The following is a 27,032-nucleotide window of genomic DNA, read 5'->3' as shown; positions in this document are numbered from 1 at the left end:
CAACGTACGATATATTACAACGGAACTTTGTCGCTCAGTAATTATCGAAGCCCACAGCGCCACAGACAGAATCCTAATATCCACTCCAACCTCTCCTAAGTGCGTAAGCAACCTGCGGGGTTATCTAATGGCTCTGCAAATTAAACCAAGGTGTGACCGGTCTTTTCTACAATTATGTGTCTTCCATTAGCTACCGTTCCATCTCCTGGACAAGAACAAAAAGGGAAACGTTAACAAACCATCAATTTATTGACATTCATGGATGACTGCTCATTCCCCTGGAAAAAATATCACTATTCATTAGAAAAATCAATTTGATGTTTTAAAAAATAAAGTTTAACATGAACGTTACCTCATTTGTATCAATGATACACGAAAATTTTAGTCGGAATGTTGCTATACCGCCTTTACAGCACTAAAATAGATAAATCACGATATTTCTATGTTGTATTTTTATTACTGGCACGTGCAACAAGGAATACACATCATCATGAAACTTGATACTACTATGATTTATTTATCCGTTCATGTTTAGAACATGCCAGTGTTCTAAACATACCAATTTATGTGTTGTGGGCTCTCCATACAAGCATTATAGCAACCCCAGACACGAAATAGCTGATGCTGGGAAATAATAAAAGTGCACTCCGCCCCTTTTTTACTCTAAGCTCCCGTCAGCTGTGAGAGCTTCATGAAAATTTACTCAGTGATCGGTTCTAATAGTGTCTGTCACCGCCTAATCGAAGCACCTATCTAACATTTGTTTCCAATAGTTTAAGGAAACTGCGAAATAATTCGACGCTGAATGATGAATGATCTGAAACCAGCTTCTTCGTATTACGTGTCTAGCATAAGCCACCTCCAGCGGTAACATGCCTTTGAAATGGGAGTATCGGAAATAACTCAGCCACCGAGGCGTTCTTTCTATGGCTGAATTATCGTCATCACCGTCAACACAGGAAAGAAGTGACGGTTTATGTCGGCCGAGACGTGTTCTATGAGTGACAACATGAAATATTACGAATTTTTGTCGGATTTTTAAACATGAAGTTGAGTTTGTACGTTTTCACGTTACTGGTTTCGACAACTGTGGAAGCACCAGGGCTAAAACACGACTACTGTGACGTTGGCTTTATTGGCAATACTGCTCCAGAAATTTTATTTCGTGAGAAACTCTGCAAAGCCTGACGAAATTCTACGAGAAACTCTACCGAAGTACTAAAAGTGTGATAATGATACGAGTACAATTGGGACTTGGAATCATGCTTATGTTATACAAGGCATTATTACAAAAAATATGATCTGCTGAAACGATAATTACACTAATTAAGCACCGCCAAATACCTCGAAAATCTGAAGAAAACAATGAATGATTGAACAATATTATATTATTTTTGTTTGCATGCTCAAGTTACTGAATTAAAGATAAAATTGAAAAATTCCATGCATAAAATGATTATTAATGTTATTCATTCGCTGACCTAACTTAAGACTAAATAACTATTTATATTATACCTTTCAGACATACTTGTATTTGGCATATACTATTACGGGGCAAATGATAAAATAGTGAAAACTGTATTCCGAGTGTAAAAGTTATCAAGTTGTGTGGCTATACGAAGTCGGGGGACAACTGTCATACCCGATTCTCTCGAAAATGTGGAAATTGCACGATTCCACCAGCCGGCTAATGGAGACCCACAATGAGATCCCCTCAAAACTCAGACAGGTGCTGATAACGCTGTTTCACAGAATTATGCAGAATTTGCGTGTCCTTGACAGTGATCGCTCAACATACGACTTTGTTCACTCTTTACAAACCCTACCAGTACTGAATAGGAGCAACACTAATGCACTCAGCTGGCCGTCCTACCTTCCACAAAGAATTGCACTTCTAACCATTTACATACTCGCCGACGGTGTGCACGTGTACGAAGTTACATTGACAGCCGACAATGTGTTCTGGATGTTCCACTTCTTTACAGACAGTGTAGTAATATGTCTGGATCGCATTTATTGTATAGATAGATAGATATTCAGTGATCACAGGCCCTGCAGAGCACGCGCAGGTTCCACAAGCTGCCTCCATTCCTTCCTGTTTTGTGCCCGGTTCCTCCAGGTGTCTTCAGTTCCCGGGGCTGCTAGGTCCTTCGCCAGGTCGTCCATCCAGCGCTGCCTTGGCCGTCCAATGGAGCGTTTGGTATTTCGTTTCCCCGCTAGTGCCATCTTCGGCTGTCTTCCATCTGGCATACGGGCTACATGGCCCATCCATTGTATTCTTTTGATCTTTATCTTCTGTAGGATAGTTGGTTGTCGCATCAGAAGGTAGATTTCCTCGTTTTTCCTCCACTTCCATTCTCCGTTATCTAAAACTGGTTCCCATACCTTCCTCATTACTCTTTTTTTCAAATATTAATAGTTTTACCCTTTCTCGCTCGGTCATGCTCCATGTTTCTGAACCGTACATTACTGCTGGGCATATCACTGTGTTGTAGACTTTCATCTTAGTGTTCACTGAGATCGATTTAGAGCCGAGCGTCTCTCTGAGAGAATCCATGCATTTCATTCCCACTGCTATTCTTTCCTTGATGTCCATTTTTATGTTGTTGTCTGTGGTAAACCAAGATCCCAAGTATTTGAACTGGGACTGGGGTCAGTTGCCTTGCAACAGCCACTGCCGGTCCCAAACCCGGATAAAGAAGGAGGGTTGGGCATCGGGCTAACAAACCAATACTGTAAAAAAACTTTTTGTTACGAAATACAAACTTGCCTCGGACATTTATTGCATGCATTCAATAAATGTGTATTGCAGGCCACTGAGGATGCTTTAAAAATAAAAAGAAGTGAAACACGTATAACATAAAGAGAAACAGATATTTATTTAGTTGCATAGACGTGCCATATCTCCAAGATGATATTCGTAATAAGAACATACAGGTATCTGGCATTAACATTGTATAGAGTCATGAAATGGAACAACGATGTAGGAGGTCAAGCAAGTGACAGGCTACGGTTGATTATTAGGTTAATTGGAAACACTTGTGCGGTCTCTGCTTCAGTATTACCTAAGGAAATGGGACCCAAAGCAGGTCCGACTTACAGGAAGATCTAGCTACTAAAAAGAAGTGCCGTGCGAACGGCCGATGGCTTGATTGACTGACGACGGAGTGTAACAGAAATGTAGAAATACCTTAGCTGGCGGACACTGGAGGAACGAGGACGTATATCTTGCGAAGATCTGCCTAGAAAACAGCGTGAATCGTATCTCAGGACAGAATTTAGGGATACGTGTCTACACCGTGAAATCGTTCAGAAAAGATTAGACAAACAACAACGCTCACAGAGGTGCACAAATGGTCATTCTTCCGCCACTATAGCCATGAATGAAAACGGTGGGGGTACCGATTCATCTTGTGAAGTGACTGTTGGTGTAAAAGATTAAGAAGATTGAAGTTTTCCGTACAGAACCCAATGGCTACTGAGAAGAAACAGGGTGCACTGCCGATAAAGTTGTTTTCTCGGAACGGCTGCAATGGTAGTGCTGCATTGCGAGAATATCGCCCTACTGGAGCGAGGACTTAGATTAGGCCCCATGTCAGTAAGTGGGCCAAAGAACATGATCATGATCAGGAAATCTGAAGAAACGAGAGAATTGGGTGGTGCAGTAGGGAGAGGGAGGAGGCCCATTCCCATGGCAGTTGTTGAAGTTCCGTACCTGCAGCCGATCGTGCAGCACACGCCCCAAATTCTGCAGCCAGTGCTCGAGCTGTGTCACGGGAACTGTTTGTCGCCTGGTCAACAGTTCAAAAGATTTTATGGCGAATTTTACACAGGTACCCCTACAATATTCAGAATTTGCATGAAATTAAGCCCCAAGATAAGATACAACGCCGTGACTTTGCCCTTCGTTTTTTGGTACGAGTGGAAATGGATGACATGTAACTGGGGAGTATTCTTTGGAAGGACGAGACACATTTTACTCTGCACGGAGCCGTGAATGGACAGAAATTTCTCATATAGGGTTCCAACCAGCCACATGTTGTGCAGGAACATCCACTGCAACTTATGTGACTGTGTGATGTGATTTCACAACCTCCTTCATTCTCGTTCCGTTTTTCCTCGAGGAGATGACACCTCGCGGGTCTGTCGGTGTACAATGCTATCTAAAGATTATAAGGACGTCCTTGTGCAACATGTAATTCCAGCTTTGCAAGACTGCAGCTGTGTCCACACCACTATTTTCATGCAAGATGGGGCGGTACCACATGTCGCTTTTCAGGTGAAAGATTTGTTCGAGAAAGCTTTGGTGATGATTAAATCACCTCTAATGAATATCAAGATGTATGACCTTCCAGATCCTCCGACCTAAATAAGTGTGACTTCGGGTTTTGGGAATATGTGAAAGATCGTGTCTATCACGAATTTATCTGGGCTCTTACTGATTGAAGGATAGCAGACGACATATTACTCTAATTACACCGGATATACTGTCGGCAACTGTCCACCATGCCGTGTTACGAACGTTACGGATGCAACATGTTGTTGAATCGAGAGATCATACTAAACACATGTTGTAGTTTGTGAACCTACCCTAATAGACGCGCCAGAACCACGTGTTTGATCGTTTCTGCCGTTTTACTGCACTGACACCGCATTCTGACTGCTTACCGAGCTATCTCTTCACCTGGTGGCAGAAAGTGAAACTATTATTTTTTTAGGATACTCAGCGGGCGTGCCGATTAATTAACATATGTACAATGTTTCAGCGTCCTATGATGTATGCAGCCTACACTAGGTGTGGTTGCGCACATTTATCTTCTGCCGTATGGGGACATATAACGATCTAGTATATTCCAAGATGCGTGCTTAGCTTGACCTGCAAGATCACCTGGCATCAGTACTCTAGATTTTTCTTTCTGCGGCGATCTCATAAGATAATTGTACAGGACTCCTGTCGATGTGGTTGAAGAAATGGGGCAGCGAATTTTACAGTCTTGTCAAGCTTCATGAGATGATCTGGGGACATTTGAAAGAATTCGTAACGAACTGCAGAGACAAATGTAGTATTGCATCCAAATACGAAGACGACAGGTAGACTTTACAGTAAATAGAAACAAAAGAAAAATTCGGAGTAGGAATTAAAATCCATGAAGAAGAAATAAAAACTTTGAGGTTCGCCGATGACATTGTAATTCTGTCAGAGACAGCAAAGGACCTGGAAGAGCAGCTGAACGGAATGGGCAGTACCTTGAAAGGAGGATATAAGACGAACATCAACAAAAGCAAAACGAAGATAATGGAATGTAGTCGAATTAAATCGGATGATGCTGCGGAAATTAGATTAGGAAATGAGACACTTAAAGTAGTAAACGAGTTTTGCTATTTGGGGAGCAAAATAACTGATGATGGTCTAAGTAGAGAGGATATAAAATGTAGACTGGCAATGGCAAGGAAAGCGTTTCTAAAGAAGAGAAATTTGTTAACATCGAGTATAGATTTAAGTGTCAGGAAGTCATTTCTGAAAGTATTTGTATGGAGTGTAGCCATGAATGGAAGTGAAACGTGGACGATAAATAGTTTAGAGAAGAAGAGAATAGAAGCTTTCGAAATGTTGTGCTACAGAAGAATGCTGAAGATTAGATGGATAGATCGGGTAACTAATGAGGAGGTTTCGAATAGAATTGGGGAGAAGAGAAATTTGTGGCACAACTTGACTAGAAGAAGGGATCAGTTTGTAGGGCATATTCTGAGGCATCAAGGGATCACCAGTTTAGTATTGGAGGGCAGCGTGGAGGGTAAAAATCGTAGAGGGAGACCAAGAGATGAATACGCTAAACAGATTCAGAAGGATGTGGATTGCAGTAGGTACTGGGAGATGATGAAGCTTGCACAGGATAGAGTAGCATGGAGAGCTGCATCAAACCAGTCTCTGGACTGAAGACCACAACAACAACAGTAACATGTATTATTGGGTAGCCCATTGATGCAATTTGAACCCAGATAGATGAAAATCTGTTCTAAAAGTTTACATCTCAAATACATTTGCACTCAGTAGGATAATGTTTCATACTGAAGTTAGTCCCGCCTCGTAACAACACGTTCACAACTCCCTCTCAAAGTGAACTTTCGCAGACCAGTGTTCAGCGGAATGTTTTTGCCTCTGTTATACTTTCACCCGTACCTGTTATCGCTTTTACACCCGGTAGATGTAGACGTGGGCAGCCGTTGCCGTGGACTGGACGGGGTGAATGGAGAGGAGCGCTGGACCGCGCCGCCACTTGGGTCTCCGCCCTCCGGGTTAAAACACGGCGCGGTGCGCGCGGGGCTATAAATTGCCCACGGCCAGGGTCGGCGCCGCCTCGCAGCACGGCCGGCTGGCTGGCTGACTGCTCGCTGCCCCACAAAAGCCAGCCTCTGTCGGTAGGAGAACTCCACACGTAACCGACTGGTCAGGCCTTTCACCACAATCACTAATATCCACCTAAACTGTAGCTGCCTGAGGTGGGCCGGCCGAAGATCCTCGCCCTAGCCAGCCACCGTGTTGCGGTCAGTTTTTTCTTCTGTGTCCGCCCCTGGTAGCTGAGTGGTCAGTGCGACGGAGTGTCATACCTAACAGCCCGGGTTCGATTCCCGGCTGGGTCGGAGATTTTCTCCTCTCAGGGACTGGGTGTTGTGTTGTTCTTATCATCATCTCATCCCCATCGACACGCATGTCACCGAAGTGACGCCAACTCGAAATTCACCAGGCGAACGGTCCACTCGACGGGAGGCCCTAGCCACACGACATTTCCATTTTTTTCTGTATTGTACACGGGCCAAGGCAATGAAAACGAGGCACATGGGAAAACAGTGGGTAAACTGGTATTGTCATAACTGTTAATACATTTATCGCACTTTGAGACAAGATGGTTAATGCCTTCATGGAAATACCATGGCACCCAGGCGTGCACCTCTTCGTCCGAAACAAAACGAAGACTACGAATGTCTCTCTTCAGGGTTCCGAAAATATGGAAATCGTATGCAGAGAGGTCGGGAACGTATGGAAGATGTGTAAGACCTTCCCAACGAAACTACTGCAGCCTAGTAGAAATGGCATCATTTACTGCAGGACAATGCCCGTCCACATGTTCCAAAGTTGTTTCGACAACGCTGCTGGAGTTTCGCTGGGAAGCTCTTACACATATTCCTTACAGTCGCGATCCCTCCCCATGCGACTGCCGTATTTTTGGAGCCCTGAAGAAAGACACTCGTGGCTGTCGATCTTCTCCGGACGAACAGGTGCACACCTGGGTAAGAGCACGGTTCCGTAGGCAACCGTAAACATTTTTCTATGAAGGCGTTGAGGCCAACGGCCTTGCTGCGGTGGTAACACCGGTTCTCGTCAGATCACCGAAGTTAAGCGCTGTCGGGATGGGGTAGCACTTGGATGGGTGACCATCCTGTCTGCCGAGTGCTGTTGGCAAGCGGGGTGCACTCAACCCTTGTGAGGCAAACTGAGGAACTACTTGATTGAAAATAGCGGCTCCGGTCTCGTAAACTCACATACGGCCGGGAGAGCGGTGTGCTGACCACATGCCCCTCCGTATCCGCATCCAGTGACGCCTGTGCGCTGAGGATGACACGGCGGCCAGTGGGTACCTTTGGGCCTTCATGGCCTGTGCGGGAGGAGTTGAAAAACTTGTCTCACAGTGGGAAAAATGTATTAACAGTTGTGGCGATTGCTTTGATATAAAAATAAACAGTATTTAATTTTTTTCATGTGTCTCGTTTCATTTCTACTACATTTTATACCATTTTCGGTATAGATTAAAAAGAAAAAAGAAAAAAACAGGAATAGTGGTGCCTCAAGCAGCGATTCTGTACACTCAAAAATATAAGAGAGGAAGAAATATTTCTTTCTACAAGTAAACGTGTTTTCAAAATACCAAATTAATTAAAGAAAGACGGCAGTATTATCGCCAAAACTATGTCTTTCTATTTATTTAAACCACCTTTAGCCAATATCGATAGTACAATTATTTTCAGTTGCGAAGCTCCATAGGCATATGCCACATTGTAAGCAGCCCGGCTGTAATAATGTCGGTAGGGATCAAAAGAGTTTATACGCCTTTCACCCGTGGCCCATACCACCTACCTGCGGCTGCAACATGCATTATCGGCCGCCGCCCGGGCCGCCGTACGCGTGAGTCCAGTCGTATGATGGCTGCCACGAACGTTTACGTCGCTGCCAATGATGTGAAAGCTCCAGCGGAGGGTGTACTTAAATCAGAACAGCGAAGCAGAGAGCCTCATTTTTGTGTGTTTGTCATTTCTTAAATTTTCAATTTCATAGTGGTCAGGGCTCGTCATCTACGGAATAGTCATTGTAGCTCGTCATTACGGATAGTCATTGTACTGAAGACTGACTGCATTATAAACCTTTGTATCTGTATGTATTTCAATTTTCAAATCTACTGTGAGCTACTGACGCTGCAACTACAGCAATCAAAGTTACGTATTACTTTTACCATTTCAAATCAGATGTAGAATAAACTTAAATTCTGAATTCTCTGCCCACGAACCTCATCTGTTCCTTGCTCCTGTATCCTCTAAAGAACCATGGTTGTTCTCTTCTCTGTGCCACTGCACTGTCCCTGTAGCTATACTGAAATATTTCACGCAATATGAAGTATAACACAGAGGGAATGAGGGAGTGATAATACCGATGAAGGTAACACAGTTCTAATGAACTTCAACTCTGTTTTCAGTGGTTCATTCTCAGGGCTTCATTTATCACTTTACAGTCAAACTACTGAAGTCTACTCTTGATCATAATTGCCGTCTTCCTGGTTCAGTGGTGCGGCAGTTGTACATGGACGTAAGTTGGTATCGCGAACGATTTGGTTTAACTTTTGCACTAAACGTGTCATCGACATTACTACGCAGCACACATTCGTACACGTACCATATAAATCAAGTTTACTGCATTCACATCCCGCTCTTCATGCTCCAACGGACGATCCAGCTATTGCTACGCTCTCTCTGTGAATCTCAGCCCACTAATTTTGCACGCCAACAGTCACCGCTTGCACCAGGGGAAGCAAATTCAACGTTAAGGGCGCTGACGCGGCTGTTGATTACGATACCTAGCTTACAATATGGTGTACGAACCGTCTAATTAAATTACAAGACGAAAACAGAGGGTGATATCCTTACCTAGCATATGTAAATGATGCCCTGTTTACGATATATATTTGTTTCAAACTGGTTCAAATGGCTCTGAGCCCTATGGAACTCAACATCTGAGGTCATCAGTTCCCTAGAGCTTATAACTACTTAAACCTAACTAACCTAAGGACATCACACAAATCCATTTACAAGGCAAGATTCGAACCTGCGACCGTAGCGGTCGCACGGTTCCAGACTGAAGCGCCTAGAACCGCTCGGCCACAGCGGCCGGCTTATATTTGTTTACTGAGGTTTCGAATTTATCGACACGTCATTATACGAGAGTCATTTAATAATTAAACAGACAAATTGGTGTGGAGAAAGAGTTTATTTTTATAAAACAATACTTTTTCCACTTTTCAACGTAATTCCCTTGAACATTTATGCACTTGTTCCAAAGGGCTACAAGCTTTTTTATTCCGGCTGCAAAGAGCTCTTTATCTTGATGTTTGAACCACTTCCCACAAAATTTTTTACGTCCTCGTCCTGGAACCTCTTCCCACGTAATGCCTCCTTCAGCGCACCAAACAAATGGAAATCAAAATTGGTTTAAATGGCTCAAAATTCAAGAGCTCACAAAACTCCATTGGACTGTTCTTTCTTGTCCACCCTGTACCTTTGGTCTCGCACCTTCCGACTTCCACCTGTTGGCTCCAATGAAGCACGTACTCTGCGAGAAGCAGTACTCGGATGACGGGGAGGTTATTGATGCAGCAAGAAGTTGGCTGCCACGTCAACCAGTGGAGTGGTGCTATGAGGGCATACAGTTTCTCCCAGTTAAGCAGGCGTAAGGGTGTCGCATTGAACGGACATTATGTTAAAAATATTGTTCTGTAGCCAAAAGACTAGAGAATAATACGGTGTACTCGAATACCGAAAAAATAACCTGCTTTTAGAAAATATGGCTCTACGCACTAAGGGACTTAACATCTGAGGTCATCAGTCCCCTAGACTTAGAACTACTTGAACCTGCGACCGAAGAAGTCGCGTGGTTCCGGACTGAAGCGGCCTAGAACTGCTCGACCACAGCGGCCGGCAAAATGGAAATCACTAGGTGCTAAATCAGGACTGTAAGGGGGCTGAGGCAGCACCTCCCAGCTCATTTTGTCGACAGTTTTACGGGTTAGTTGAGCAATATGAGGAGATGTATTGTCTTGCTGGAGAATCACACCTCTCCTCTCAGATCCATGGCGACTCTCTCTCATGGCTGCCTTAGCCTGGTTTAAAAGCAAATCCGAGCAGTATTGGATGTTCATTGCGCGCTGCTCTTCGAGATAATCACAAAAAATCGGACCTTCAGCATCCAACACCGTCAACATGACTTTTCCTGATGATGCTTGGGTTTTAAATTTTTTCTTGAAAGATGAGTTGGTGTGCTTCCACGCCATGCTTTATCTTTTTGATTCTGGCTCATAATAGTGAGCCCGAGTTTCATCATAAGTTAAAATTTTGTTGAGGAAGTGCTCACCTTCTCTTTCACAACGTTCCTTTAGCTCTGTGCGCTCTCTCAACCTTGTTTCCTTGTGCAGCCACGTCAACTCCTTTAGGACCCCTCTCGCACATGTTTTGCGGTACTTCAGCTTTTTACAGGTAATGTTATGGACTGTACCAGTACCAACTTGAACCTTATCAGCTATCATTTCGACAGTCACTCGGCGGTCGGCACGAATGATGTCATCAATTCGACTTTCAAGTGAGGGAACTGAAACTGCAACTGGTCGGCCTGGACGGTCTTCGTCAGTCACTGAGTCGCGACAGTTTTTGAACTGCTCTAATCACTTGTAAAAATTTGCACGATTCGTACAACCTTCACCATAAGCTTAAGACATTCTACAGTATATATTCACTGGTCTCTCGCTTTCAGCAAGTAAAAAACGAATAAGAGAACGTTGTTCAACTAATGTGGACGTTTCAAGCAGACTCATCATCTTGAAATCTATTTTTGTGGTTATAAACTAAACAATGTTGATACACCAGCTGATCAGGACTCATCCCAGGATACCAACTTAAAGCCATAAAAGTACCAAACTTGCCCTAGTAACAGTTTTTTCCCCAGACCAGTTTGTCTCTTTAATTATTGAATGACCCTCGTACATCGCTCTCATGGAGAGACGAACGAAACTTTATTAAACATGAATAACTTTGTTATTTTTCGCACTATACGGATTTCATAATATTTTTGTAAACATCAGTACTGGTATCAATTCTGTCACTAATAAAGTAAGAAGGACTGTTCCTCGGCTGAAAAAGGAATTTTTGTAAGTAAAACGACCACACAAAGCTACATACTAAACATCTGACGCCTGAATATTTTGTCCCTGAGGCCTATGCTGTCGCAGGAAAACTAGTCAACTGACATCCAATCAATTTTTTTCCTCCGCATTTACCAGCAAATGGAAAAATTAGAAAGCAGGGAAGCATTCAAAGCAAATACACAAGAAGTGCCATCCGCATCGGACCGTGAGATGTAACAGCATTCTATCCGTAATATTATCGCTATTATTGTAAAAAAATTGTTGTGCACAACGAATACGTCACGGTTTCCGAAAGTATTCTTACGCAGGAACCTAAGAGCATAATTTAACTGTCGAGAGTGAAACGAGCAGACTTTTTCCGTAAAAGTGCGCTTACGAAGTCGCACACTATTATGCCTCGAAAAAGGCGTTCGCGCCGCAAGTGTAATTTCACCACTGCCGAAAAATGACTCTCGATTCTTCGTATTAATTCGTTGGCCTTAGATACAGTTGACCATCACTTTCAGACCTGTAGGATTTTTGACGTTTTAGTTACGATGCATATTGAAAATATCATAACTTAAATTCCTACGAGAGAAATAAAATATCAATTTACTTTATTTACGAAGCGAAACAAATGAAGAACGACATTCTTATTGGCTATTAACATCTCACTCATGATTGAATGACTTGATTTCCCGTCAGTCATCGCGCCGTTACCAACAGCTGCAAGTCACGTGAAAGCTGCCGACACTGTTAATGGGGTTTGACGAGTGTTGTTGAATTAGAGCAGGTGTTTGTTATCAGAGCATTAATAGTCAGAATACTGATGTGAGTACATCTGCATATGTTAGCAGCAAAATCTTTTCATTTTCTATACAGAGTCAGTGCAGATGCCTGGAATTTATTTTGAATCTCACAATCAGGTTCATAAATCGATGAAACGAAAAGACTATCTGAAAAACTACAATAGTTTTCTTAATAATCAACGTTTTACGATTAATTCTGTTGGTGTCTTAATATTGTTTCAATACCTCCACTGCCGTCAGAGACGGTCATAACACATAAACCCCTATTTTGGATATCAACAGAATGCGATGGGTAAAAGTATTTATTATTTATGATAACAGCGCAGAAAACATTATACTTAGTTTTTGAGCTATGATCTGAAATCAAAATAATTCCTGCCAAAATGGTAACGTTGTCTTCCAGTCATGTGTGAAAGGTGAACCTCATGATCCACGGCGTAGCAGAAAATGGGAATTTACTGAATAAGAGGTAATTCCGGCGCTTCTAAAAGTATGTATATTAAGAACTGTGAGTACAATGTTTCAGACTTTGTTAGACTTTTATCTGACCGATAGTTAAATGATAATGATCACAATAATCTTAAGAATTTCGCAAAAATTTCTTTAATTGCAATGCTAAATATGTATTGCTACAATTGTGGATCGCTCATATGTTAAATTCTGTGCTTGTTGTCAGCTGTTCTGTTAGTTCTACTTCACGCAGCGCATAATGTCAAGAACCGGTTCTTATCCCAGACGTCACTTTACTGAAATGATGGTTCTGAGATGAGTACGGTAGAGATAGGAGCTTGTACGGTATATTTGTATCAACGATGTACGTGGCTAATTAACAACTAGTCTGCATGCAAAAGCAATACAAGAAATTCTACAACTTACCTATTTCCTGACCGTAACCTGACGTTTTCGAAATTTTTGAGCATGAAGTCTCTAGAAAACATTCTCCCTGGATTTACAGCATCGTCGGCTTTCTATCTTCTTTGTGTGTTTTCACACCAAATTTTAATACTCCAGAGTATAACTGTCAATATTAGCAATATTAATACGAAAGATTACAAATATTTCATAAAATTTGTGGTTTTGAATTTTTAATAGCTATGAAAGTAATTGTAATATTTGTAATGAAAGACATAGGTGACATTAGTACATAACTGGTGCAGGAATACTTGACCTCCTAACTATTATCTGTTGCATACGAACCACGTTTTTCGTTATAAGTCTCAAAACTATTTTAATAGCTATTAGAAATTCAAAATCACAAATTTTCGGAACTATCTGTATGGGTATAGGAGCCTGCATGGTGCTAGGAGAAATTATTCTGTACTTTTAATTTCGAATAAAAACGTGTTATATTATAAATTAATATTTAAATAACGTTTTGCCTTTTAATCTTCTGTGTTGAAATTTTTCAGTCCATTCCGAAACAGCTTAATGAGATTACACCAGAGACACGTGGTAAATTTCAGGATTATTTCAGATTCTCTTCACGTGAGTCAACTAGTATTTGCTTGCCCCTTACGTATCTGTCGTGAAAAGACCTTGAAGGTAAAAATTAGAGAGATTCGACCTCACATCGAGGATTATCAGCAACTGTTCTTCCTGTGAAGTACTCGCGCCTGGAACAGGAAAACGGAGAAATGACAGTGGCACACAAAGCACCGTCCGCCACCCACCAGACAAGAAAGCGAGCGAATATTGCATAATCGTTCGTATTTGAGCTATATTGAAAATTTCATGTCTCTGGCTCATCTGGAAGTTAGTTAATAATCAATTGCAAAATTTGTACCCAACAAACAGAGCAGAGCACTAGTTAATAGAAATGTAGTAAAATGTATTATGTATATACCAAATTTGACTGAAGTTCCTCCAGATGTCCATGAGTTACGTTTCTATGAGGGCCGTTCAATAAATAATGCAACACATACTCTTCTCAGCCAATTTCGATTGAAAAAATGCGGAATTCGTTACGGGAGATGGTGCATCCAGCTTCAGCCCCTGTATTTTGATGGAGTTCCGATATGTGGCGAGCTATGCGTAGCCTTCAAAATGGCGTCTCCAACGGAGGTGCTTTCCAAGCAGAGAGCTGTCGTTGAGTTTCTTTCGGTGGAAAACCAGAGCATCGTAGATATTCGTAGACAGAAGAACTTCTGCAGAGACCTGACAGTGAACAAAAGCACGGTGAGTCGTTGATCGAGGCGGCTGCCGTCCTCGCCACAGGGTCGCGCAAACCTGTCCGACCTCCCGCGTGCCTGTCGGCTCCAAGCAGCTGTAACTCCTGAGATCTTAGAACGTGCGGACACTCTCATTGGAAGTGACCGGCGGACCACTATCAAATACCTCGTTGCTCAGTTGGACGTCCCTGTTGGTAGTACTGGCACACTCGAGAGTAGCTCACAAAACTTCATTGAATTGTTCTTCTTCATCCACCATACAGCTCGGACATCACAACTTCCAGCTTCCATCATTTAACACAGTGAAGTACGCACTTCGTAGGAAGCATTACGTGCATGATTGGGAGGTAATTGATGCAGAACGACGTTAGCTACGATGTCGACCAGTAGAGCAGAACCATGCGGGCATACAGGATCTCCAAGCGACGTGGCGCAAGGTCGTTGCATTGAACGGGGATTACGCTGAAAAACAGGAATTTGTAGCCAAAAGAGTGGACAATAATACGGTGTATTGGAACCATGAATAAAACCAACCTGCTTTCGGAAAAAATGGTTCCCTTACTTACTGAACGCCCATGGTATGGCACTCCTTTTCATTCGCATCCTGAGCCGCAGGGGTGCTGGGGGAAGGGTTGTCTTACTGATACAGTAATATGTGATATGTTTGCCAGTGTCCCACAAATTGCTTCATGCGTTATACAGGAATAAGGCTGTCGAGCAAACTCTTCCCGCAGCAGGTAACTGCGCACATTACGCCTCTAGGGTCTTTGACGCAATCTGCTGTGCATAGCCAGTCTGAAGGAACTCCAATGGGACAGGCGGTGCTTTGTCTTACGCTTCTTTGTCACTTCATTTTCATCACCAGCCACTCGCCTGTACTCTCAGGAAGGTGGTTCTTACACCCTAGAATATTGCGCCGCGCGGGATTAGCCGAGCGGTCTAGGGCGCTGCAGTCGAGGACTGTACGGCTGCTCCCGGCGGAGGTTCGAGTCCTCCCTCGGGCATGGGTGTGTGTGTTTGTCCTTAGGATAGTGTGGAAGCTTAGGGACTGATGACCTTAGCTGTTAAGTCCCATACGATTTCACACACATTAGAATATTGCACGGTCATGCAGATCTGAGCAATGCTGAAAACTTAAAGCCTGTAGCGCATCAATTGCGAAATTTGTACCACACACACACAGACGAGAAAGCGACCTAACACGAGGGGCTTAAATAAGTAATGCAGACACATTTCTTCTTCTGAAAGCAAGTTTTTTCAGGATTCGAGTACACCATATTATTCTCTAGTCTTTTGGCTACAGACAATATTTTTACATAATGTCCGTTCAATGCGATAGCTTTACGCCTGCTTAGCTGGGAGAAACTGTATGCCCTCATAGCACCACTCCACTGGTTGATGTGGCAGCCAACTTCTTGCTGCATCAGTAACACAGTCTTCCAAGTACTGCTAATCGCCGAGTGCGTGCTTCATTGGGCCCAACAGGTGGAAGTCGGAAGGTGCGAGACCAAAGCTGCAGGGTGGACAAGAAAGAACAGTCCGATGGAGTTTTTATAGCTCTTCTCGGGTGCGCAGACTTGTGTAAAGCCTTGCGTTCTCTCGGAGAAGCAGATGTCCGTTTCTGTCTTTTTGGCGGCGAGCATAACGAAGTCGTTTCTTCAATTTCCTGCGACTATCACAATACACTTCAGAGTTGATCGTTGCAACATGAAGAAGGACATCAAACTGAGTAACCTCTTCAGTGTTCCAGAAGACCATCGCCATGACTTCACTGGCTGATAGTGCGGCTTTGAGCTTTTTCTTCGGAGGATTTCCGTGATTTGTGACGATGTTCCACAGACAGCTGTCACAGTCTTCCTCGTAAAGCACAAACAATTCCTCACAGACGGTCCTTCGCTGCTCTTCTGTTAGGCGGGGAGGAACCCAGCAGGCACACGCCATTAGTACCCAAATTGATGGACCAGTGCGTCAGCACTACCAACAGATACGTCCAGTTGAATGGTGAGGAGTTTGATTGTGACCCATCGATCATCTCGAATGAGAGTGTCCGCACGTTCTAGCGTTGCATCTGTGTGCGGTCAGCCGGCACACGGTAAATCGGACGTGTTTGCGCGACCTTGTTGAGATGGTGACAGTCGCGTCGCCCAACGACTCATCGTCCTTACGTTCACCGCCAGGCCTCTGTAGACACTCTGCAAGCGTCTGTGAATACCGCCAAAAGAAACACAATGACAACTCTCTGCTTTGAACCTCCGTTACAGACGCCATTTTGAAGGCTCCATATAGCACTGACACCAGTCGTAACTTTATGAAACTATAGAAGCTGAGCCGGCCGCGGTGGCAGAGTGGTTCTAGGCGCTTCAGTCCGGAACCGCGCGACTGCTACGGTCGCAGGTTCGAATCCTGCCTGGGGCGTGGATGTGTGTGATGTCCTTAGGTTAGTCAGGTTTAAGTAGTTCTAAGTTCTAGGGGACTGATGACCTCAGATGTTAAGTCCCATAGTGCTCAGAGCCATTTGAGCCATTTATAGAAGCTGAAGCAGGCTCAAATGGCTCTGAGCACTAAGGGACTCAACATCTTAGGTCATAAATCCCCTAGAACTTAGAACTACTTAAACCTAACTAACCTAAGGACATCACACACACCCAGGCCCGAGGCAGGATTCGAACCTGCGACCGTAGCAGTCCCGCGGTTCCGGACTGCAGCGCCAGAACCGCACGGCCACCACGGCCGGCAGCTGAAGCAGGAATATTCCACGATGTTCCACAACAACTTCTGCATTCGTTCAGACGAAACTGTCGCGGGAAGAAAGTGTTGCATTACTTATTGAACACCCTCGGAAAAGCGCATTACAAAAACTTCAGGAATTCTTCTTCATATGAGATATATGGTCCTATCCGCTTGAGGGTGTGCTCTGCTGACAGAACTGGTTACATTTTCTGCTGTTATGAAGCTGACTAGAGTAGGTTGCCTCGCGTGGGTTTGATTCGTGTTTTAGCGTTGGAGAGCCAAAGTGCAGGCGAGTGGGCTGGCTGCGCGGTCTCGCCTCCATTTGAGCGCCGGCCGCCTCTGGCCTGTGGGCTCCGCACAAAGCGGCCGCCGCGCGCAGCACAGCAGAGCGGAGCGGAGCAGAGCAGCCGATCGACTGCAGGAGAGGCGGGGCGGGGCGGCGTGACCCGCATCGCGCTTCACCGGCTCCGCACCCGAAGGAAACGGCTGTCAAACACTGCCCACCGCCCACCGCCGACACCATCCCAAACACAAACAACTCGCCACTATCAAAGCGAGCCTCGTGCGTAAATGTAATCGTGCAACCGTTTCTCCTTCACTTTAGTGTCCGTTGTGTTCCGATACGACGATGGATTGGAAACTCTACCAAATACCAACGCAATATGACGTACTCTCCACGGAATTTTATTTCTTTATACTAGGAGGGTACTATTGGATGTAAGGCGACTGCCGGAATTGCAACACCATCCCATACATTTCCGGGTAACACTTTACATAAAAGAAGCGATGGTGTGATGGAACATATATAAACACATCAGTTATAAATTCTATAGAGGGAACCGTAAAAAAAAAATAGCAAAGGAAGATGCAAATCAGCAGGTACATACCATCTGCTGAAAAGTATCCGGACACCTGTTTGTGGAAATTAATATGGGGTGTGTCATCATTCACATTTATGACGGTTTGAACCCCACTGGGAACACTGTCAACGAGATGCCTGAATGTCTGTGAAGGAATGACAGCCCATTCTTCTCCGAGAGCCGAAACCAGGGAAGACAGTAATGTTCGATGCTGGGGTGTGGATCGAAGTCAACGCTCGAATTCTTCCCAAAGGTGTTCCACAGGGCTCGTCTCAGGACTTTGGACAGGCCAGTCTATTTCAAGAATTTTATTGTCCACAAGTAACTCCCTCACAGCTAGCTCTTTTTGACAGGGTACATTGTCAGGCTGATACTCGTACAAACAATCATCATGGAACTCTCCCTCTACTGTTTGAAGTACACAGTGCTCTAAAATGAGTTGATATCGTTGCTCATTTAGCATTTTCTTAGGCCCAATACGATTACCACAAACTAACCACGAGAAACACCCTCATACCGTGGCACCACCTCCTCCAATACTTCAATCTTTGCACTACACATCATGGCTGGCAACGTTCTCCTGGCAGTCACCAAACCCAAGCCTTTGCATTGAACTGCCACATGATACAACGCGATTCATCAATCCAAATCATTCATTTCCAGGCACCCACTGTCCACTCGCGTCGCTCTTTACACCTCCTCAAGTGTCGTGTAGCACTGACTACAGAAATTTGTGGCTTGTGAGAAGCTACTCGACCTTTGTACTCTTTTCTTTTTAACTCTCTAGGAATAGTCAGTGTGCTACCTGGATCCCTGGTAGTACTTTGGAACTGACAGCTGATTCCTGCCGCTGACTTCGTGCGATTTTTTATGACCGCCCTCCACAATGCTCGATAGCCCCTGTCCGTCAATAAATAAGGTCTACCTGCTCTTCGTCTAGCTGCGTTTGTTTATTCGCGTCTCCACCTCGCCAGCTAAGCTATCAACTCGGGCTTCTATAATTTTAGAAGGGTTGAATGGCCCCTGATGGATCTGTCACTCAGGTGATATCAAATAACCAGTCCAGGTCCGAATTCACTGCGCTCTCATGACCGACATATTTTGCTGCTAGTGCTTCTCTCCTACAACACAATAATGCCTGCCTCTTCTTATTCTGACGAGACAGCCCCTTGTGATCTCTAGTGGTCAATTCAGCATTACGAGTCGTATTCGGAAAGCAGGGTCCGATCGGTTCAAAAAATGTTCAAATGTGTGTGAAATATTATGGGACTTAACTGCTAAGGTCATCAGTCCCTAAGCTTACACACTACTTAACCTAAATTATCCTAAGGACAAACACACACACCCATGCCCGAGAGAGGACTCGAACCTCCGCCGGGACCAGCCGCACAGTCCATGACTGCAGCGCCTTAGACCACTCAGGGTCCGATCGGACGCGAAATAAAGACCACAGTGAAAATCTGATGAAGCTTTGCACAGATGTGTTGAGCAGTGTCTCTAGTAGACCTGTCGATCACAGCACGTCACTCTTTTCACTTCCGAGCTCACAATGAGAACGTAAAGATGGCTAGAAAGTAATCTCCCGCCAAGTATGAGGGCCTGGAGAAAGATTTCGCCTGAAACTACGCAACCCACATAACACAACTTTCATCCGTTTCGTTCTACACTACAATTCTCGGCCGCACTCAGCAGGGGCAGTGAAGATGCTCCTGCAGCGTTTTCGATGGGAAGTGTTTGATCACCCACAAAACAGCCCATAATTGACTCCTCCTGAGGTTCATCTCTGCTCACATGAACCGCTGGCTACGACGGCAGCCTTTTGGCACAGATAACGAGCTGTAGACCAGCGTAGAGAATTGGTGGGAAGTACAGGCGGCTGCCATCTATGACGGTGGTATTGGAAAGTTGGTGCACGAACGTCTAAGTCGGGACGACGACTATGTAGATAAGTAGCTGGAAGTTGTAGCAAACTGTTGCAAATAAAACATTTTTTTATTTTTACAGTGGTTTACATTTCGCGATCGATCGGACCTTACTTTTCGAATAGCCCTCGTATATAGTTTTACGGATATTTTTGATCAGATGCCGTATAATAATTGAGGACGTACGGCGTAGGTGCTTTGCTGAGATTAGGAGATTGACACAGAAGAGAAAACAGTCGTGGGTCACATCAAACCAGTAAGAAGACTGATGCTGACCCTCTTCCCGTCCCCCACAACAAAGAAATCCGAACTAGAATCCATTCTCTTGTTCCTAAATCACTAAGATTTTGGCACAAAAGAACCGAATTCTAAACTAGTCTGAACAGCTCCCATTGTATTTTTGTCCAACTAATGAAAAGTGTATTTAAAAGAACTAGCGAGGTGTGACGTTGTAGAAGTGTTAAATTTGCGTAGATCAGCTCCGAACGTCTTACCTCCTGGGACAGAACGCAAAAATGATTCACCCTATCAATGTCTCCCATTATCAATATTTCTCTCTAATTCGTTGATTTTTGTTCCTTTACTTTTTAATACTTTTCCGTAACAGTCACACGAACATTTCACAACGGCGTAATCAGTTTTGACTAGTCAGTGGTCCCCTTCAGACAGTCAAGAGATAAAAAGAGGAAACCCAGAGTCATTACAGAATCTTTTAAATTTACCAAGTAACTATTTTGGGCAACGGCCTTGCCGCAGTGGATACACCAGTTCCCGTCAGATCACCGAAATTAAGCGCTGTCGGGCGTGCCGGTACTTGTATGGGTGACCATCCGGGCGGCCTTGCGCTGTTGACATTTTTCGGTATGCACTCAGCCTCGTGATGCCAATTGAGGAGCTACTCGACCGAATAGTAGCGGCTCCGGTCAAAGAAAACCATCATTATGACCGGGAGAGCGGTGTGCTGACCACACGCCCCGCCTATCCACCACATCCCCACTGTGGATGACACGGCGGTCGGATGGTCCCGATGGGCCACTTGTGGCCTGAAGACGGAGTGCTATATATAAGTAACTATCTTCATGTCTCAGAATCATATCCAAAAGGATATTCTACAAGTATCTTTGGTTGTACAGTCAACAATACTTTTTATAAGTTTTTAAAAATTGTTTCAAAAAGTTTACATCACATTACTAGAATGAGTAAGTACAAAATCTGATGACGCAGACATTCTTTTTGCAAATATGGGCACGAAACTTCGACCTGTACCTGCTGTTCCTTTCATTAGTGCTGACAACGCGAAGCAAGACGCATGCAGCATGTGCCTTTGAGTAAGCCTTCTCGCATAAGGGCTTTTACTTCAGCTTCTAACCTCCTTCCTACACAGTTACGTTGAATAATTGTTTAATATAGCCTAATTAAAATCACGAACCGCATAATTATCTGCTGCGTCTTCTACATCTACATAGATACTACGCAATCCACCTTTCAGCTCGTGGCGGAGGGTGCCCCGTACCACTACTAGTCTTTTCCTTTCCTGTTGCACTCGCAAACAGAACAAGAGAAAAACGACTGTCCTTATGCCTCCGTACGAGCCCCAATTTCTCGTATCTTATTTTCGTGATCCTTATGTGAAATGTACGTTGGGAACACCAGAATCGTTCTGCAGTCAGCTTCAAATGCTGGTCTTCTAAATTTTCTTAACTGTGTTCCTCGACATGAATGTGATCTTCCTTCCAGGAAGAACCTACCAGAACCCACCAGAAAAAAAATGTAGCAGCGCGTCTCTGAATTACTTCGCTGGTACGGATCCCAAACACTCGAGCAATACTCAAGTATAGGTCGCACTAGCGTCCTATATGTGATCTGCTTTACAGATGAACCCCACTTTCCTAGAATTCTCCCAATAACCGACGTCAACCATTCGCCTTTCCTACTACAATCCTCACATATTCGTTCCATTTCACGTCGCTTTACAACATTACACCAGATACACTCCTGGAAATTGAAATAAGAACACCGTGAATTCATTGTCCCAGGAAGGGGAAACTTTATTGACACATTCCTGGGGTCAGATACATCACATGATCACACTGACAGAACCACAGGCACATAGACACAGGCAACAGAGCGTGCACAATGTCGGCACTAGTACAGTGTATATCCACCTTTCGCAGCAATGCAGGATGCTATTCTGCCATGGAGACGATCGTAGAGATGCTGGATGTAGTCATGTGGAACGGCTTGCCATGCCATTTCCACCTGGCGCCTCAGTTGGACCAGCGTTCGTACTGGACGTGCAGACCGCGTGAGACGACGCTTCATCCAGTCCCAAACATGCTCAATGGGGGACAGATCCGGAGATCTTGCTGGCCAGGGTAGTTGACTTACACCTTCTAGAGCACGTTGGGTGGCACGGGATACATGCGGACGTGCATTGTCCTGTTGGAACAGCAAGTTCCCTTGCCGGTCTAGGAATGGTAGAACGATGGGTTCGATGACGGTTTGGATGTACCGTGCACTATTCAGTGTCCCCTCGACGATCACCAGTGGTGTACGGCCAGTGTAGGAGATCGCTCCCCACACCATGATGCCGGGTGTTGGCCCTGTGTGCCTCGGCCGTATGCAGTCCTGATTGTGGCGCTCACCTGCACGGCGCCAAACACGCATACGACCATCATTGGCACCAAGGCAGAAGCGACTCTCATCGCTGAAGACGACACGTCTCCATTCGTCCCTCCATTCACGCCTGTCGCGACACCACTGGAGGAGGGCTGCACGATGTTGGGGCGTGAGCGGAAGACGGCCTAACGGTGTGCGGGACCGTAGCCCAGCTTCATGGAGACGGTTGCGAATGGTCCTCGCCGATACCCCAGGAGCAACAGTGTCCCTAATTTGCTGGGAAGTGGCGGTGCGGTCCCCTACGGCACTGCGTAGGATCCTACGGTCTTGGCGTGCATCCGTGCGTCGCTGCGGTCCGGTCCCAGGTCGACGGGCACGTGCACCTTCTGCCGACCACTGGCGACAACATCGATGTACTGTGGAGACCTCACGCCCCACGTGTTGAGCAATTCGGCGGTACGTCCACCCGGCCTCCCGCATGCCCACTATACGCCCTCGCTCAAAGTCCGTCAACTGCACATACGGTTCACGTCCACGCTGTCGCGGCATGCTACCAGTGTTAAAGACTGCGATGGAGCTCCGTATGCCACGGCAAACTGGCTGACACTGACGGCGGCGGTGCACAAATGCTGCGCAGCTAGCGCCATTCGACGGCCAACACCGCGGTTCCTGGTGTGTCCGCTGTGCCGTGCGTGTGATCATTGCTTGTACAGCCCTCTCGCAGTGTCCGGAGCAAGTATGGTGGGTCTGACACACCGGTGTCAATGTGTTCTTTTTTCCATTTCCAGGAGTGTATTTAAACGACGAGGCTACTACTGATACTGTTTCAGAACATTGGTGGCTGGTTTTTCCTACTCATCTGCATTAACTTACATTGTTCTACATTTGGAACTAGCTGCCATTCATCACACCAACTAAAAATTTTGTCTGAGTCATCTTGTATCCTCCTCCAGCCACTGCCATTCATCACACCAACAACTTTTTTTTCCTGAGTCATCTCATATCCTCCTGCAGTCACTCAACGACGACACCTTACCATTTTCCACAGCATCAGCATCAAAGGACGGCAGACTGCTGCACACCTGTCCGCCAAATCATTGATGTACGTAGGGAATAACAGCAGTTCTAAGACACTTCCCTGCGGGTCGCCTGACGATACCCTTGTCTTTGATGAACATTCGCTCTCAAGGAAAGCATACAGGGTTCTGAAACTTAAGAAGCCTTAGAGCCACTGTGAAGCTATTCTCTGTGCTCGTATGTTCTTTAACAGCCTACAATGGGGAACATTGCACCTCATCCATAGTTCGCAGTATATCATGTGAGAAAAGGGCAAACTCAGATTCACACGAGCGATGCTTTATAAAACCATGCCGATTCGTGGACGTGAGCTTCTCGGTCTCAAGAAAATTTATTAGATTCGAACTGAGAATATGTTCAAGGATTCTCCTGCAAACCGATGTTAGTGATATTGGTTTGTAATTTTGCAGGTCCCACCTTTTACCCTTCGTATACGCAGGAGCACTTTTTTCCAGTCGCATGGGGCATTGCGCTGGGCGAGAGATTCGTGATAAGTGCAAGCTAAGTAAAGGGCCAATGCCGCACAGTACTCTTCGAAAAATCGAATTGGTATTCCATTCAGATCTGATGACTTATTTGTTTTCAACTTATTCAGCTGTTTCTCTGCGCCAGGGATCCTTTATTAGTATGTCGTCTATATGGATGGGAAACAACGGTATGTTTGTACGATTCTCCTGTGTGAACGATTTCTTGAACGTGAAATTTAATTCTGTTGAACCACTTTGATTGCAGCACACTTTCTCACGTCTTGAGACGAAATGAGAGGAAAAGTTAGATTATCTGTATACTGAAATTATTAGAAATGAACATTCCTTCTACTTATCTAGAGTTGATTACCCGTCTCGGATCATTCTCGTCGTTGACACAGTTCTCTATTTAATAATTCCTGCTTCCAAGCTGGATTTCTGGGTTCCGATTAATTTCAGACACATTACTAAATTAAACGTCACAGGCTTTTAATTTGAATTTCCATTTTTGACTCAGTATTTTGCACCCTTTCAAATCTTCACAATTCTTTATTAACCCATCCAAACGACACGGAGTGTAACTTGCAAATCACCACCAATAAGGTCATCGCCAAAGTGATTTTAGTTAAGTTATGCGAGTACTCTTAGTATCAAAATTTTAACAGAAATAAAAGAATTGCACTTTCGTTATATATTTTTGTGATTATATTTTATATAAATTTCGATAGTCATTAATATACTACTGACCATTAAAACTGCTACATCACGAAGATGACCTGCTACAGACGCAAAATTTAACCGACAGGAAGAAGATGCTGTGATATGCAAATGATTAGCTTTTCAGAGCGTTCACACAAGGTTGGCGCCGGTGGCGACACCGACAACTTGCTGACATGAGGAAAGTTTCCAACCGATTTCTCATACACAAACAGCAGTTGACCGGCGTTGCCTGGTGAAACGTTGTTGTGATGCCTCGTGTAAGGAGGATAAATGCGTACCATCACGTTTCCGACTTTGATAAAGGTCGGATTGTAGCCTATCGCGATTGCGGTTTATCGTATCACGACATTGCTGCTCGCGTTGGTCGAGATCCAGTGACTGTTAGCAGAATATGGAATCGGTGGGTTCAGGAGGGTAATACGGAACGCCGTGCTGGATCCCAACGGCCTCGTATCACTAGCAGTCGAGATGACAGGCATCTTATCCGCATGGCTGTAACGGATCGTGCAGCCACGACTCGATCCCCGAGTCAACAGATGGGGACGTTCGCGAGACAACAACCATCTGCACGAACAGTTCGACGACGTTTGCAGCAGCATGGACTATCAGCTCGGAGACCATGGCTGCGGTTACCCTTGACGCTGCATCACAGACAGGAGCGCCTGCGATGGTGTACTCAACGACGAACCCGGGTGCACGAATGGCAAAATGTCATTTTTTCGGATGAATCCAGGTTCTGTTTACAGCATCATATGGTCGCATCCGTGTTTAGCGACATCGCGGTAAACGCACATTGGAAGCGTGTATTCGTCATCGCCATACTGGTGTATCACCCGGCGTGATGGTATTGGGTGCCATTGGTTACACGTGTCGGTTACCTCTTGTACGCATTGACGGCACTTTGAACAATGGACGTTGCATTTCAGATGTGTTACGACCCCTGGTTCTACCCTCCATTCGATCCCTGCGAAACCCTACATTTCCGCAGGATAATGCACGAACGAATGTTGCAGATCCTGTACGGGCCTTTCTGGATACAGAAAATGTTCGACTGCTGTCCTGGTCAGCACATTCTCCAGATCTCTCACCAATTGAAAACGTCTGGTCAATGGTGGCCGAGCAACTGACTCGTCACAATACGCCAGTCACTACTCTTGATGAACTGTGGTATGGTGTTGAAGCTGCATGGGCAGCTGTACCTGTACACGCCATCCAAGCTCTGTTTGACTCAATGCCCAGGCATATCAAGGCCGTTATTACGGCTAGAGGTGGTTGTTCTGGGTACTGATTTCTTAGGATCTATGCACCCAAATTGCGTGAAAATTTAATCACATGTCAGTTCTAGTATAATATATTTCTCCAATGAGTACCCGTTTATCTTCTGCATTTCTTCTTGGTGTAGCAATTTTAATGGCCAGTAGTGGATTAATTACATAAATATATGAAAAAATGTCGAAGTATACGAAATATTCTTGCATCAGTATCATTTGGGTGCAGGTGCAGATCAGAATAACATTTCGTGTTGATGCATATGCGTATCTGCTACAAATTACTAGAAAATTATAAGCAACAAACCACAAACCCAATACGTCATATGTGAAATATTACCTTAACGTAATAACGAAATATTACCATAACGTAATGTTATGTTGTTTATTAAGATATGAGCGTGAAGCATTGCTCATTTTCATTACAAATTCCACAAAATGCCACTTATGTGACAGTAAAGGGATCGTACTGATGTGGAAACTTAACAGTTTACTTGAAACACTATTAGCTATTTGCGCCGCCATTCTATCCTGTCGATGTCTTCATGATGATGCAACGTTCTTAGTGTGGGTAGTCTAAAGACAGTTATCTCTTCGAAGTATCACAAATGTGGTAGTTAGCTCTAAATTGATAATGAAGATACAAATCTGCTTACTCCCTGGTTTATTTGTAGTATGTTTCACTTCAGTTTGTGAGTCGGCCTTCTAACATCATGACAGTCTGCAGTTTTTTCTCGGACCTCACTGGGATATGGGAGTCTGGAATTCCCTTGACGGTTTTACACAATAGTGTCATTACTCCACTCTCCATCGACGACACACTTTCGCCATGTAGGCATGCGAAGAGTTCACGAACTTCATCGTTTCGGAAATAATGGGACTCTTCTCCTGGAAGCTGACGATCCTGGTTCTATGTCACTCAAATAAACTGTTACCTTTCTCAGAACAGGA

General features: G+C 44.6%; 1 protein-coding gene and 1 pseudogene across 1 annotated transcript in view; both read left to right on the top strand.

Annotated features, from left to right (window-relative positions):
- LOC124729666 (synaptotagmin-14) overlaps nt 1-27,032 on the top strand; it is a 609,333-nt gene that overhangs the window by 278,375 nt on the left and 303,926 nt on the right. The window lies entirely within an intron of this gene.
- On the top strand, nt 7,345-7,462 carry LOC124721842 (annotated as a pseudogene).

This window comes from Schistocerca piceifrons, chromosome 1 (genome assembly GCF_021461385.2).
Source record: "Schistocerca piceifrons isolate TAMUIC-IGC-003096 chromosome 1, iqSchPice1.1, whole genome shotgun sequence".
NCBI classification, from domain to species: domain Eukaryota; kingdom Metazoa; phylum Arthropoda; class Insecta; order Orthoptera; family Acrididae; genus Schistocerca; species Schistocerca piceifrons.
Note: the sequence above shows the minus strand (reverse complement) of the source record. Positions and strands in the feature narration are given on the sequence as shown.